The sequence below is a fragment of the Bison bison genome, unplaced genomic scaffold (assembly GCF_000754665.1).
Source record: "Bison bison bison isolate TAMUID 2011002044 unplaced genomic scaffold, Bison_UMD1.0 scf7180017864533, whole genome shotgun sequence".
NCBI lineage: Eukaryota > Metazoa > Chordata > Mammalia > Artiodactyla > Bovidae > Bison > Bison bison.
The window spans coordinates 13,752,326-13,765,553 of record NW_011495082.1 but is presented as its reverse complement, the minus strand read 5'-3'; positions in this window follow the sequence as shown (position 1 = coordinate 13,765,553).

The following is a 13,228-nucleotide window of genomic DNA, read 5'->3' as shown; positions in this document are numbered from 1 at the left end:
CCAATTCCTCCCAGCATCACAGTCTTTTCCAATGAGTCAACTCCTCGTATGAGGTGGCCAAAGTACTGGAGTTTCAGCTTTAGCATCAGTCCTTCCAAAGAACACCCAGGACTGATCTCCTTCAGAATGGACTGGTTGGATCTCCTTGCAGTCCAAGAGACTCTCAAGAGTCTTCTCCAACACCACAGTTCAAAAGCATGCATTAGTGCCACGACCGGCGCACTAAGCACCGCTGAGAGGAGCTACCCCACGTCCGAGGTCCGGGGCAGAAGCTGGGAGGACCCCATGCCTGAAGGCCGGCAGCCAAGAGGAGTTACCCCATGTCCGAAGTCAGGGGCAGTGGCCGAGAGTGCCAGGCTGCCACAGCGCAGGAACTGCCAAGAGGAGCTACCCAAGTCCAAGGTCAGGGGCAGCGGCCGGGAGGAGCAACCCCACGTCCAAGGAGCCATGGCTGCGTGGGCGCAGGAGGGCCTAGAGGAGCCATCACACGTTGAAGGTCAGGAAGCTCGGCAGTGAGGAGATACCCCTCTTCCAAGGTAAGGAGCAGCGGCTGCGCTTTGCTGGAGCAGCCGTGAAGAGATATCCCACAGCCAAGGTAAGAGAAACCCAAGTAAGACGGTAGGTGTTGCAAGAGGGCATCAGAGGGCTGCTGCTGCTAAGTCGCTTCAGTCGTGTCCAACTCTGTGTGACCCAATAGATGGCAGCCCACTAGGCTCCCCTGTCCCTGGGATTCTCCAGGCAAGAACACTGGAGTGGGTTTCCATTTCCTTCTCCAATGCATGAAAGTGAAAAGTGAAAGAGAAGTCGCTCCATCGTGTCTGACTCTTAGCGACCCCCAGGAACTGCAGCCCACCAGGCTCCACCATCCATGGGATTTTCTAGACAAGAGTACTGGAATGGGGTGACATTGTCTTCAGGGCATCAGAGGGCAGATACACTGAAACCATACTCACAGAAAACTAGTCAATCTAATCATACTAGGACCACAGCCTTGTCTAACTCAATGAAACTAAGCCATGCCCATGGGGCAACCCAAGACAGGGGGGTCATGGTGGAGAGATCTGACAGAATGTGGTCCACTGGAGAAGGGAATGGCAAACCACTTTAGTATTCTTGCCTTGAGAACCCCATGAACAGTATGAAAAGGCAAAATGATAGGATACTGAAAGAGGAACTCCCCAGGTCAGTAGGTGCCCAATATGCTACTGGAGATCAGTGGAGAAATAACTCCAGAATGAATGAAGGGATGGAGCCAAAGCAAAAAGAATACCCAGCTGTGGATGTGACTGGTGATAGAAGCAAGGTCCGATGCTGTAAAGAGCAATATTGCATAGGAACCTGGAATGTCAGGTGCATGAATCAAGGCAAATTGGAAGTGGTCAAACAAGAGATGGCAAGGCTGAATGTCGACATTCTAGGAAACAGCGAACTGAAATGGACTGGAATGGGTGAACTTAACTCAGATGACCATTATATCTACTACTGCAGGCAGGAATCCCTCAGAAGAAATGGAATAGCCATCATGGTCAACAAAAGAGTCCGAAATGCAGTACTTGCATGCAATCTTAAAAACGACAGAATGATCTCTGTTCATTTCCAAGGCAAACCATTCAATATCACACTAATCCCAGTCTATGCCCCAACCAGTAACACTGAAGAAGCTGAAGTTGAATGGTTCTATGAAGACCTACAAGACCTTTTAGAACACCCAAAAAAGATGTCCTTTTCATGATATGGGACTGGAATGCAAAAGTAGGAGGTCAAGAAACACCTGGAGTAACACGCAAATTTGGCCTTGGAATACAGAATGAAGCAGGACAAAGACTACTAGAGTTTTGCCAAGAAAATGCACTGGTCATAGCAAACACCCTCTTCCAAAAACACAAGAGAAGACTCTACACATGGACATCACCAGATGGTCAACACCGAAATCAGATTGATTATGTTCTTTGCAGCCAAAGATGGAGAAGCTCTATACAGTCAACAAAAACAAGACCGGGAGCTGACTGTGGCTCAGATCACAAACTCCTTATTACCAAATTCAGACTTAAATTGAAGAAAGTAGGGAAAACCACTAGACCATTCAGGTATGACCTAAATCAAATCCCTTATGATTATACAGTAGAAGTGAGAAATAGATTTAAGGGCCTAGATCTGATAGATAGAGTGCCTGATGAACTATGGATGGAGGTTCATGACATTGTACAGGAGACAGGGATCAAGACCATCCCCATGGAAAAGAAATACAAAAAAGCAAAATGGTATCTGGGGAGGCCTTACAAATAGCTGTGAAAAGAAGAGAAGTGAAAAGCAAAGGAGAAAAGGAAAGATATAAGTATCTGAATGCAGAGTTCCAAAGAATAGCAAGAAGAGATAAGAAAGCCTTCCTCAATGATCAGTGCCAAGAAATAGAGGAAAACAACAGAATGGAAAGACTAGAGATCTCTTCAAGAAAATTAGAGATACCAAGGGAACATTTCATGCAAAGATGGGCTTGATAAAGGACAGAAATGGTATGGACCTAACAGAAGCAGAAGATATTAAGAAGAGGTGGCAAGAATACACAGAAGAACTATACAAAAAAGATCTTCACAACACAGATAATCATGATGGTGTGATCACTTATCTAGGGCCAGACATCCTGGAATGTGAAGTCAAGTGGGCCTTAGAAAGCATTCGTATGAACAAAGCTAGTGGAGGTGATGGAATTCCAGTTGAGCTATTTCAAATCCTGAAAGATGATGCTGTGAAAGTGCTGCACTCAATATGCCAGCAAATTTGGAAAACTCAGCAGTGGCCACAGGACTGGAAAAGGTCAGTTTTCATTCCAATCCCAAAGAAAGGCAATGCCAAAGAATGCTCAAACTACCACACAATTGCACTCATCTCACATGCTAGTAAAGTAATGCTCAAAATTCTCCAAGCCAGGTTTTAGCAATACGTGAACCGTGAACTTCAGTTGTTCAAGCTGGTTTTAGAAAAGGCAGAGGAATCAGAGATCAAATTGCCAACATCCGCTGGATCGAGGAAAGAGCAAAACATCTATTTCTGCTTTATTGACTATGCCAAAGCCTTTGACTGTGTGGATCACAATAAACTGGAAAATTCTGAAAGAGATGGGAATACCAGACCACCTGACCTGCCTCTTGAGAAATCTGTATTCAGGTCAGGAAGCAACAGTTAGAACTGGACATGGAACAACAGACTGGTTCCAAATAGGAAAAGGAGTACGTCAAGGCTGTATATTGTCACCCTGCTTATTTAACTTATATGCAGAGTACATCGTGAGGACTGGAAGAAACACAAGCTGGAATCAAGATTGCTGGGAGAAATATCAATAACCTCAGATATGCAGATGACACACACACATATGGCAGAAAGTGAGGAGGAACTAAAAAGCCTCTTGATGAAGGTGAAAGATGAGAGTGAAAAAGTTGGCTTAAAGCTCAACATTCAGAAAACGAAGATCATGGCATCTGGTCCCATCACTTCATGGGAAATAGATGGGGAAACAGTGGAAACAGTGTCAGACTTTATTTTTTTGGGCTCCAAAATCACTGCAGATGGTGACTGCAGCCATGAAATTAAAAGACGCTTACTCCTTGGAAGGAAAGTTTTGACCAACCTAGATAGCATAATCAAAAGCAGAGACATTACTTTGCCAACAAAGATCCGTCTAGTCAAGGCTATGGTTTTTCCTGTGGTCATGTATGGATGTGAGAGTTGGACTGTGAAGAAGGCTCTGCACTGAAGAATTGATGCTTTTGAACTGTGGTGTTGGAGAAGACTCTTGAGAGTCCCTTGGACTGCAAGGAGATCCAACCAGTCCATTCTGAAGGAGATCAGCCCTGGGATTTCTTTGGAAGGAACTCCAGTACTTTGGCCACCTCATGCAAAGAGTTGACTCATTGGAAAAGACTCTGATTCTGGGAGGGATTGGGGGCAGGAGGAGAAGGGGACGACAGAGGATGAGATGGCTGGATGGCATCACTGACTCGATGGACGTGAGTCTGAGTGAATTCCAGGAGTTGGTGATGGACAGGGAGGCCTGGTGTGCTGCGATTCATGGGTTCGCAAAGAGTCCAACACGACTGAGTGACTGAACTGAACTAAATGCATTTTGAAATTCTGTTAACATAAATTAACACATACAAAATGGCAGACATGATTGCCAAAATTCTTTTACATACATACTAGCAGAATGATTTTATATGCCTTATTTATTTGTTTAGCAATTGTCTCATCTTAAGACTATGGCACAATGAGAGTTTTACTAATGGAGATCACGCTGCATACCCTTTTGGATGATGAGAATGTCTAATGTAGTACACAGGTTTAGGTCCTTGGTAAATGTATTCTAGGCTCTCTTTTAGGTTTCTCTTCCTCCACAGTAAGCAGTTCAATGTCGCTTAATTGATCACCAGAATGGGATGCTCCTCTTCTCATAATTTACAGTTCACTAGACAGTGCTCAAGCTGAGGACCAGATTTTGCATCTCCTCTTACATCTGAATGTTGTTATGTGAATACTCCTCTAATCCATATGAGATGCGTAACTGAGAGAAAAAAAATGGTTCAGAAGCCGATATACCTTCCTCCATCTCTTTTCCCCCAAGGCCACCTGGACTGAGGAATCCAATGACCTAACAGATCCAAAACTGGAGATTATTTGCCCTTGTATCTTCAAGTGGAATACTGCCTCTAATGAAACACAAACATGTGTGTTGATCCATTACCTGAGAGACATTTTTTAAAAAAATTTTAAGTCAATGAAAAATGATATTTGTGACACCATTCAAACTAAAATGTGATTAGTTAACCAAACTAGATTTATTCTAAAGTCTATTTCTCACTCAAAAAGATACTGTTTCTCAATAAAACTAATTTAATGGCTTATGTTATTGATTTTCAATGGTTTACTTATGTAATTATTTTGCAGAGTTTACTTGTTAAAAAAAATTTCTATTGAAGTACATTCAAGATTCAGCAAGAGGACCCATTGTTTTCAGAAACTATTTGCTTTTATCACATATAAAAAAATTCTGCTTTTATACATAACAACAGATATGTCCATATTCTATGGCCAATGACAAGCAATTTATAAACATTTTCTTACTAAATTCCTAATGTTATCAATAGGTACTAACTCTATACATATTTTGTTGACAAATGAACTGGAGCTCAGGGTTCAAGAAGGTTGCTCAAGGATGCCCCTAGTAGGCGGTAGAGCTGAGATTTGGATACAAATCCATATTATTTCCTGTATTTTCCATTGCTATTATAACAAATGGCCACAATTTTAGTGGCAATTAAAACAGAAATTTATGTTACATTTCTCTAAGTTAGAGGCCCTGTGTGGGTCTCAGTGGTCTACAATGGTTGTGTTGGCAGGGCTGTGCTCCTGTCTGAAGGCTCTAGGGGAGAATCGATTTCCTTGCTTTTTTCAGCTTCTAGAAGCTGCCAACCTTCCTTGGCTCATGTCCCCGTCTCTAGCTTCAGAGCCAACAATACTGCATTTCTGATTTTTCCTCCATAGTCACATTTCCCTCTCACTCCACTATTCTGTCTTCCTCTTCTGCCTGAGATTGCATTGGCCTCACTGGGACAACCCAGGGCACTCTCCTTATTTTAGTGCCAGCTGGCTGGCTGTCTTAATTCCATCTGCCACCTAAATTCCCCTTTGTCAGATAATGTATTCCCAGGTTCCTGTGATTAGGACATAGACATCCTTGGTGGGGGGAGGCGGAGCAATATTCTGCCTACCAACTTTCTCAAACCAAACTCTTAACCATAATGCAGAGTGCTTCATGACCTCACTCACATGTGGTAATGTTGACACAAAATGATTACAAGGAATTTTCAAGATGCTAGAAAATATGTCACTTCTTGATGCTAAGTTATTTTCTGAAAAGTTTTAGCCATGGTTAGCATATCTCTTCTGTTGGAAATCTTATTTCACAAAGAAAATATTTTTTTTCTCTTTATATGTATAAAAAAATAGGAAAAGATGCACATGTAGTCATCCACAGCAGGTAAATTATAGTGCAATTTTCAGCATCAATAAAGTGTTATTTCTACTGAAAGAATAGTTAGGGCTTCATTTTTCTCATGTTCGTTTCTGGAGTATTCACGCAGGCACTCGCCTACCAAGTAGTTCAAGTAAATATCAACATAACCAGTAGGCAGAGCTGTATAAATAAAAACAAAACAAAAAATCCATATTATAGAAAGGTGTTCACAAAGGGAATATAAGTTTTTATGGAGCTTCATGTCAGAGTAGAGGGAAGAGTTTTGTGAAAATATAGTGTGCTATCAAAACAGAATCAAAATGTCTTAATAAAAGAAAATATAATTTAAGCAGCTCTGCTTTAATTTTACATTAACTCTAAATGCAAAAAGATTTTAGGTTTTAAAAAACAAATTGTCAAATGAAGCATAATAGAAGGCTGAGAACTGAATATTCAGAAATCATTCAGCCAATTCAAAATTCTAAGTATTATACACATGCTTATTGTACATGCTCAGTGATTGCTGTTCATAAATTTAAGTCTTCTACAAATATGTTGGATTCAGGGAAGTGCGATAATTAGCATGCAAAATCACAACTAACCTTGAAACCAGTTCTCTGGTCATGTGGTAAAGGAGAACCTGAAATGTAAACAACACAGTTAAATGAATAAGCATACTTATGTGACCTTGAACCACTGCATAACTTCTCTGACCTCTGTTTTCTAGGTGCAAATACAGGGGTTTGGACTTCAGTGATTTTCAAACATGTACATGCCTCAGAACCACTACAGAGCTCATCAGAAACCAGATTGCTTGTCCTCAGCATCCCAATTTCTAACTCAGCCAGTTTGGAGAAGGACTCAGAAATTAACATTTCAGACAAATTCTCAGATAATGCCAGTGCTGAATGTCTACAGCCACACTTTGAGAATTATCAAATAAAATAATAGTTCTTTTAACCATTAGGAAAGGGTATCAGTTACTCCATATGCATTCTCTTTCTTTGTCTTTCTTTCCCATCTTTCCTTTTCTAAGTGATTCTTATTGTTTCATACTCTAAGAATTAGTAAGTTACATGATCATTTCAACCCAGTATTTCTTTATATCTGTGCCCATACTGAATCATATGTAGAAACTATTTTTGAAAGAGAGAAAATAGAAGATAAACTCTATTTTCACTGAGTTGTTACCCTGTAACTTGAACTATGACAGACGCTATGCAAGGTAGAGGAAACGTGCAAGAATAATAAGGATCTTGCTGTTAAAAAATTAATATATGACTGAAGACCATAAGAAGAACACACGTGAGGGTTGATGGAAAGGAATGGAAAAAGAAAAACCTTAGACTAATTTAGAAATATTATTCATTTTTTTTAAGAAATAAAGTGTGTGACATGCAAAGTTTATTTCCTGGATTCTAGAAGTTCCAAACTGAAACTGTAAGCCAGTTGAATGGAACATACAAAGCATCTTAGAAAGAAATTGCACTGTACAAATGGCCATGATCATCAAGATAAGAACATTGCAAATGATACACACAGAATCCCCACAAAGTCTCCTCCTGGTTTCTAAAGATGTGGTCTCTATGGCAGCTCCCTGACAATGGTGCCCCTGCAGTGAACTAGCCCTGTGACGTGAGTCTCCATGGAGCAGATAATTGTTCGCAGAGTCCCCAGAATTTGTGGCTGCCTTGTAGTTTGCAAAGCATCTGGCATTATGGAGAGAATAGATGATCCTGAACTTCTGTAGCTTGTAAGGGTCAAACATATAAAAATGTGCTTCCAGCTAACGAATCAAGTATGAGAGAAAATATTTTTGAAAGGCAGAATTCTTGAATTTTCATTCTATGAAGACAAAGGGAAATAATGACAGGGTTTGAAACAAGATGAACTCCATGTGATAATGCAGCCCTAATGAAATTTACACGGAAGACTTCAGTAGAATTCTTAAGATTGCCATGGCAGCTTCTCATTAGGGTCTCTCTGTGGTTACCAAGGAATTCCAGTAACAGAATGAAAGCAGGACAAGGCAAATGAAAGCATGTGAACTTCTTCATTTTTAAATCACAAGTTTGGAAATTTTATTTGGGTGGGGCCTAGAAATAAAGGACTATGTTGCATATGGCAGGCAGTTTGCCAGGTACTTAAAGACCACTGCACATTCTGTACGATGTCCCCATTCACATCCCTACCTACAAAAGCATGTGCATGCTTGGTCATGTCCAACTCTTTGCAACCCCACAGACTGTTGCTCACAAGGCTCCTCTGTCCATGGGATTCTCCAGACAAGAATACTGGAGCGGCTTGCCATTTCCTACTCAAGGGGATCTTCCCGACCCAGGGATGGAACCCGCCCCTGTCTCCCACATTGGCAGGCAGAGTCACCTAGGAAACCCCTTACCTACCAAAACTGTGAGAAAAACACCATGCTTCTTGAATTTACAATTCTTTGAATAAAATAGGATTAAATATCCATAGAAGAAAAAAGGAAGATTTGCAGAAAATATGACAACTGTTTACAAAAACTGCCTATCTTTCCTATTATCTATAACTGTCTGTTGCTGCTGCTGCTGCTGCTGAGTCACTTCAGTCGTGTCCAACTCTATGCGACCCCACAGACGGCAGCCCACCAGGCTCCCCCGTCCCTGGGATTCTCCAGGCAAGAACACTGGAGTGGGTTGCCATTTCCTTCTCCAATGCATGGAAGTGAAAAGTGAAAGTGAAGTCACTCACTCGTGTCTGTCTCCTAGCGACCCCATGGACTGCAGCCTACCAGGCTCCTCCATCCATGGGATTTTCCAGGCAAGAGAACTGGAGTGGGGTGCCATTTCCTTCTCTGCTATAACTGTCTAATAACTATCTAAAGTGTAAATAATTAATATGACACTTGCAATAGCATGATGAAAGAGAACTTGAAGAAGTGGAATGCTTGGAAACATCTAAGGACTTACATCAGAAGAGAGAGAGACACAGTCTCATTTCTTTTCTTCCAGTAACCTTTTAATAAAAAATTTGTGAATGGAGCACACCATGAAAGTTGACTTAAATACTGCTATGAAAAAGATTTAATGCACCTTGTAAAAGGTATAATCATAGAGTAGTATAATATTAACACTTAATTTCAGTGGTCAGCTTCTTTTTGGGACTCCTTTTACAATCTCCCTCACTTATTTCTGGAAGCTAACAAGGATCAGACCCATGCACAAGGAAATTACTCAGGTGTTCCACTGCTCACCTTACTACTGTCTACAACCTTCTCGTGAGTGGCATCTCCCTATCAACAAGGTCACTGTCAACTCGTTGGTACTGTTCTCTGAGAAAATGCCCCTTCCTCACTAGTGACACCACTACAGCTGAATAAGTGTGCACTGCATACACAAGGGGCATCTGGAGCTAGCAATAAATTGTCTTACTCTTTAAAAATCAATATAATATTATAGTTTTCTGATAGAATTAAAGTGACCCTGGGAAGTGGAGCTTTACTAACAGAAGTACAATAGAGGTTATGGTTAGTTCTTTCCTCCTTAGGTCATCCTCTAAGTGGAAAAACCTGTGATAGCTAATCAAAGCTATTGTGTCAGTCTTGAGACCATATGGTTCTCTTGAAGAAGAGGTAAAAGTTGGGATAGGCAGAATAATTCTGCCCCTTCCTCCAAGGAGGTCTATCTCCTAACCCCAGGAACCTAGGCATGTGTTAAGTTGCCTGGCAAATAAGAATTTAGCTGGCAGAGGGAATTAAAGCTGGAAAACAGCTGGCACTAAAATTGAGAAATTACCCTGGATTGTCCAGGGAAGCCCGATTCAATCAAAAATTTCTTAAAACTGGGAGAGAAACACAGAACAGTGGAGGGAGAGGGACTTGTGACTGTGGAGGAAAATTCACCAGCCTAATCTGCATGTCCTGAATGTTATAGGTTCTTTCATATAAACAGTTCTGTCCGCTATGGTTAGTATCACTCTCCAGGAATTAGGCACTGTCTTTGGAGTTTGTGTAAGAGCAGGAATCAGCATATTTCCATCTTCTTATCCCTCCCAAACATTCATAAATCACAGCCTTGTCATGGCAAAGGAGCTTGTGTAACTTAAAGAAGCTATGAGCCACGGCATATAGGGCCACCAAAGATGGACAGGTCATGATGAAGAGTTCTAACAAAACACGGTCCACTGAAGAAGGAAATGGCAACCTACTCCAGTATTCTTACCTGGAGAACCCCAGGGACAGGATGAAAAGAAAAAAATATGACACTTGAAGATGAGCCCCCTAGTCAGAAGGTGTCCAGTACACTATTAGGGAAGAGCAGAGAGTAATTACTAATAATTTCCAGAAAGAATAAAGCAGATGGACCAAAGCAGAAACTTCTTTCTGTGTACTCAGCTGTGGACATGTCTGATGGTGAAAGTGAAGTCTGATGCTGTAAAGAAACAATATTGCATAGGAACCTGGAATGTTAGGTCCATGAATCAAGGTAAACTGGATGTGGTCAAACAGGAGATGGCAAAATTAAACACTGATATCTTAGGAACCAGTAAACTAAAGTGGATGGGAATGGGCACATTTAATTCAGATGACCATTATGACAACTACTGTGGGCAAGAATCCCTTAGAAGAACTGGAGTACTCTGCATAGTCAACAAAAGAGTCCAACATGCAGTACTTAGGTGCAATCTCAAATATGATAGAACAATATCAGTTCATTTACAAAGCACACCATTCAGCATCATGGTAATGCAAGTCTACACACCAACCACTGATGCCAAAGAAGTTGAAGCTGACTGGAAATTGAAGACCTAAAAGACCTTCTAGAACTAAGAGCAAAAAAAAAAAAAAAGTCCTTTTCATCATAGGGGATTGGAATGCAAAAGTAGAAAGTCAAGAGATAACTGGATTAACATGCAACTTTGGCCTTGGAGTGAAAAATGAAGGAGTGCAAAGGACTACTGAGTTTTGTCAAAAGAACATGCTGGTTATAGCAAACATCTTCCAACAACACATGAGACAACTTTACACATGGACATCACCAGAAGGTCAATGCTGAAATCAGATTGATTATATTCTCTGCAGCTGATGGTGGAGAAGCTCTATACAGTCAGCAAAAACAAGATCTGGAGCTGACTGTGGCTCAGAACATGAGCACCTTATTGCAAAATTCAACTTAAATTGGAGAAAGAGGGGAAAATCATTAGGCTATCCAGGTATGACCTAAATCAAATCCCTTGTGTCATAGTAGGTCATATACAGTGGAGTTGATGAATTAGGGATTAGATCTGGTAGAGACAGAGTGCCTGAAGAACTATGAATGGAGGCTTACAACATTGTACAGTAGATAATGACCAAAATCAGCCCAAAGCAAAAGAAATGACAGAAGGCAAAGTGGTTGTCTGAGGAGGCTTTATGAATAGTTAAGGAAAGAAGAGAAGCAAAAGGCAAGGGAGAAAGGGAAATATACACCCAATAATGCAGAGTTCCAGAGAATAGCAAGGAGAGATTAGAAGGCCTTCTTAAATGAACAGGGCAAAGAAATAGAGGCAAATAATAGAAAGCGAAAGAGTAGAGATCTCTTCAAGAAAATTAGAGATATCAAGGGAACATTGAGTGCAAAGATGGCCAAGATAAAGGACAAAAATGATAAGGACCTAACAAATGCAGAAGAGATTAAGAAGAGGCGGCAATAATACACAGAAGAGCTATACAAAAAGGTCTTAATAAACTAGAGAATCATTCTGGTGTGGTCACTCACCTAGAGCCAGACATCCTGCAGTGTGAAATCAAGTGGGCCGTAGGAAGAATTACCATGGACAAAGCTACTGGAGGTGATGGAATTCCAGCTGAGCTACTTCAAATCCTAAAAGATGATGCTGTTAAAGTGCTGCACTCAATATGTCAGCAAATTTGGAAAACTCAGCAGTGGCCACAGGACTGGAAAAGATCAATTTTCATTCCACTCCCAAAGAAGGGCTATGGCAAAAAATTTTAAAATTACTGTACAATTTTGTTTATTTCACATGCTAGCAAGGTTATGTTCAAAATCCTTCAAGCTAGGCTTTAGCAGTCTGTGAACCAAGAACTTTCAGATGTAAAAGCTGAGTTTCAAAGATGCAGAGGAGCCAGAGATCAAATTGCTAACATCCATTGGATTGTGGAGAAAGCAAGGGAATTCCAGAAAAAAGCATCTACTTTGGCTTCATTGACTATGCTAAAACCTTTGACTGTGTGGATTACAATAAACTGAAAAATTCTTAAAGAATTGGGAAAACCAGACCACCTTACCTTTCTGCTGAGGAGTGAAATGAAGTCATTCAGTCGTGTCCAACTCTTTGTGATCCCATGGACTGTAGTCTACCAGGCTTCTCTGTCCATAGGATTTTGCAGGGAAGAGTACTGGAGTGGGTTGCCATTTCCTTCTCCAGGGGATCTTCCTGACCCAGGGATCGAACCCAGGTCTCCTGCATTGCAGGCAGATGCTTTACCCACTGAGTCTGCTGAGGAGGATTGAAGGCAAAAGGAGAAGGGGGCATCAGAGGATTGGGATGGTTAGATAGCTTCACTGACTCAATGGAAATGAATTTGATCAAACTCCAGGTCATAATGGGGGACAGAGGAGCCTGGCAAGCTTCAGTCCATGGGATGGCAAAGAGTTGTACAAGACAGCAACTAAACAACAACCACAACAAATCCTTCCCAAAGAACCCACAGGCAATGAAGTTCATCATCTGCCACCACTAGGCATATCAATGCATTCACAGAACCCTTTAGGAGTTTGAATCCCAATGAAGGCTCAGTTTGGTAAACAACTCAATATTCTCTTTTTAACTTACTAGATTTTTTTTTGGTTTCTTTCCTGTCTATCATGGATTATATTTTGTTTTTATGTAAGACCGGTGTGAAAACCTCAACTCGCAGTTGAACTAATTTCATTATTCTTCAGTTTATCCTCTTTTCTTTCTCAGCATCTGCCCAATAACCCTCAGTTCAGTTCAGTTCAGTCACTCAATTGTGTCCGACTCTTTGCGACCCCATGAATCACAGCATGCCAGGCCTCCTCGCCCATCACCAACTTCCGGAATTTATTCAAACTCATGTCCATCGAGTCAGTGATGCCATCCAGCCTTCTCATCCTGTTGTCCCCTTCTCCTCCTGCCCCCAATCCCTCCCAGCATCAGAGTCTTTTCCAATGAGTCAACTCTTTGCATGAGTGGCCAAAGTACTGGAGTTTCAGCTTC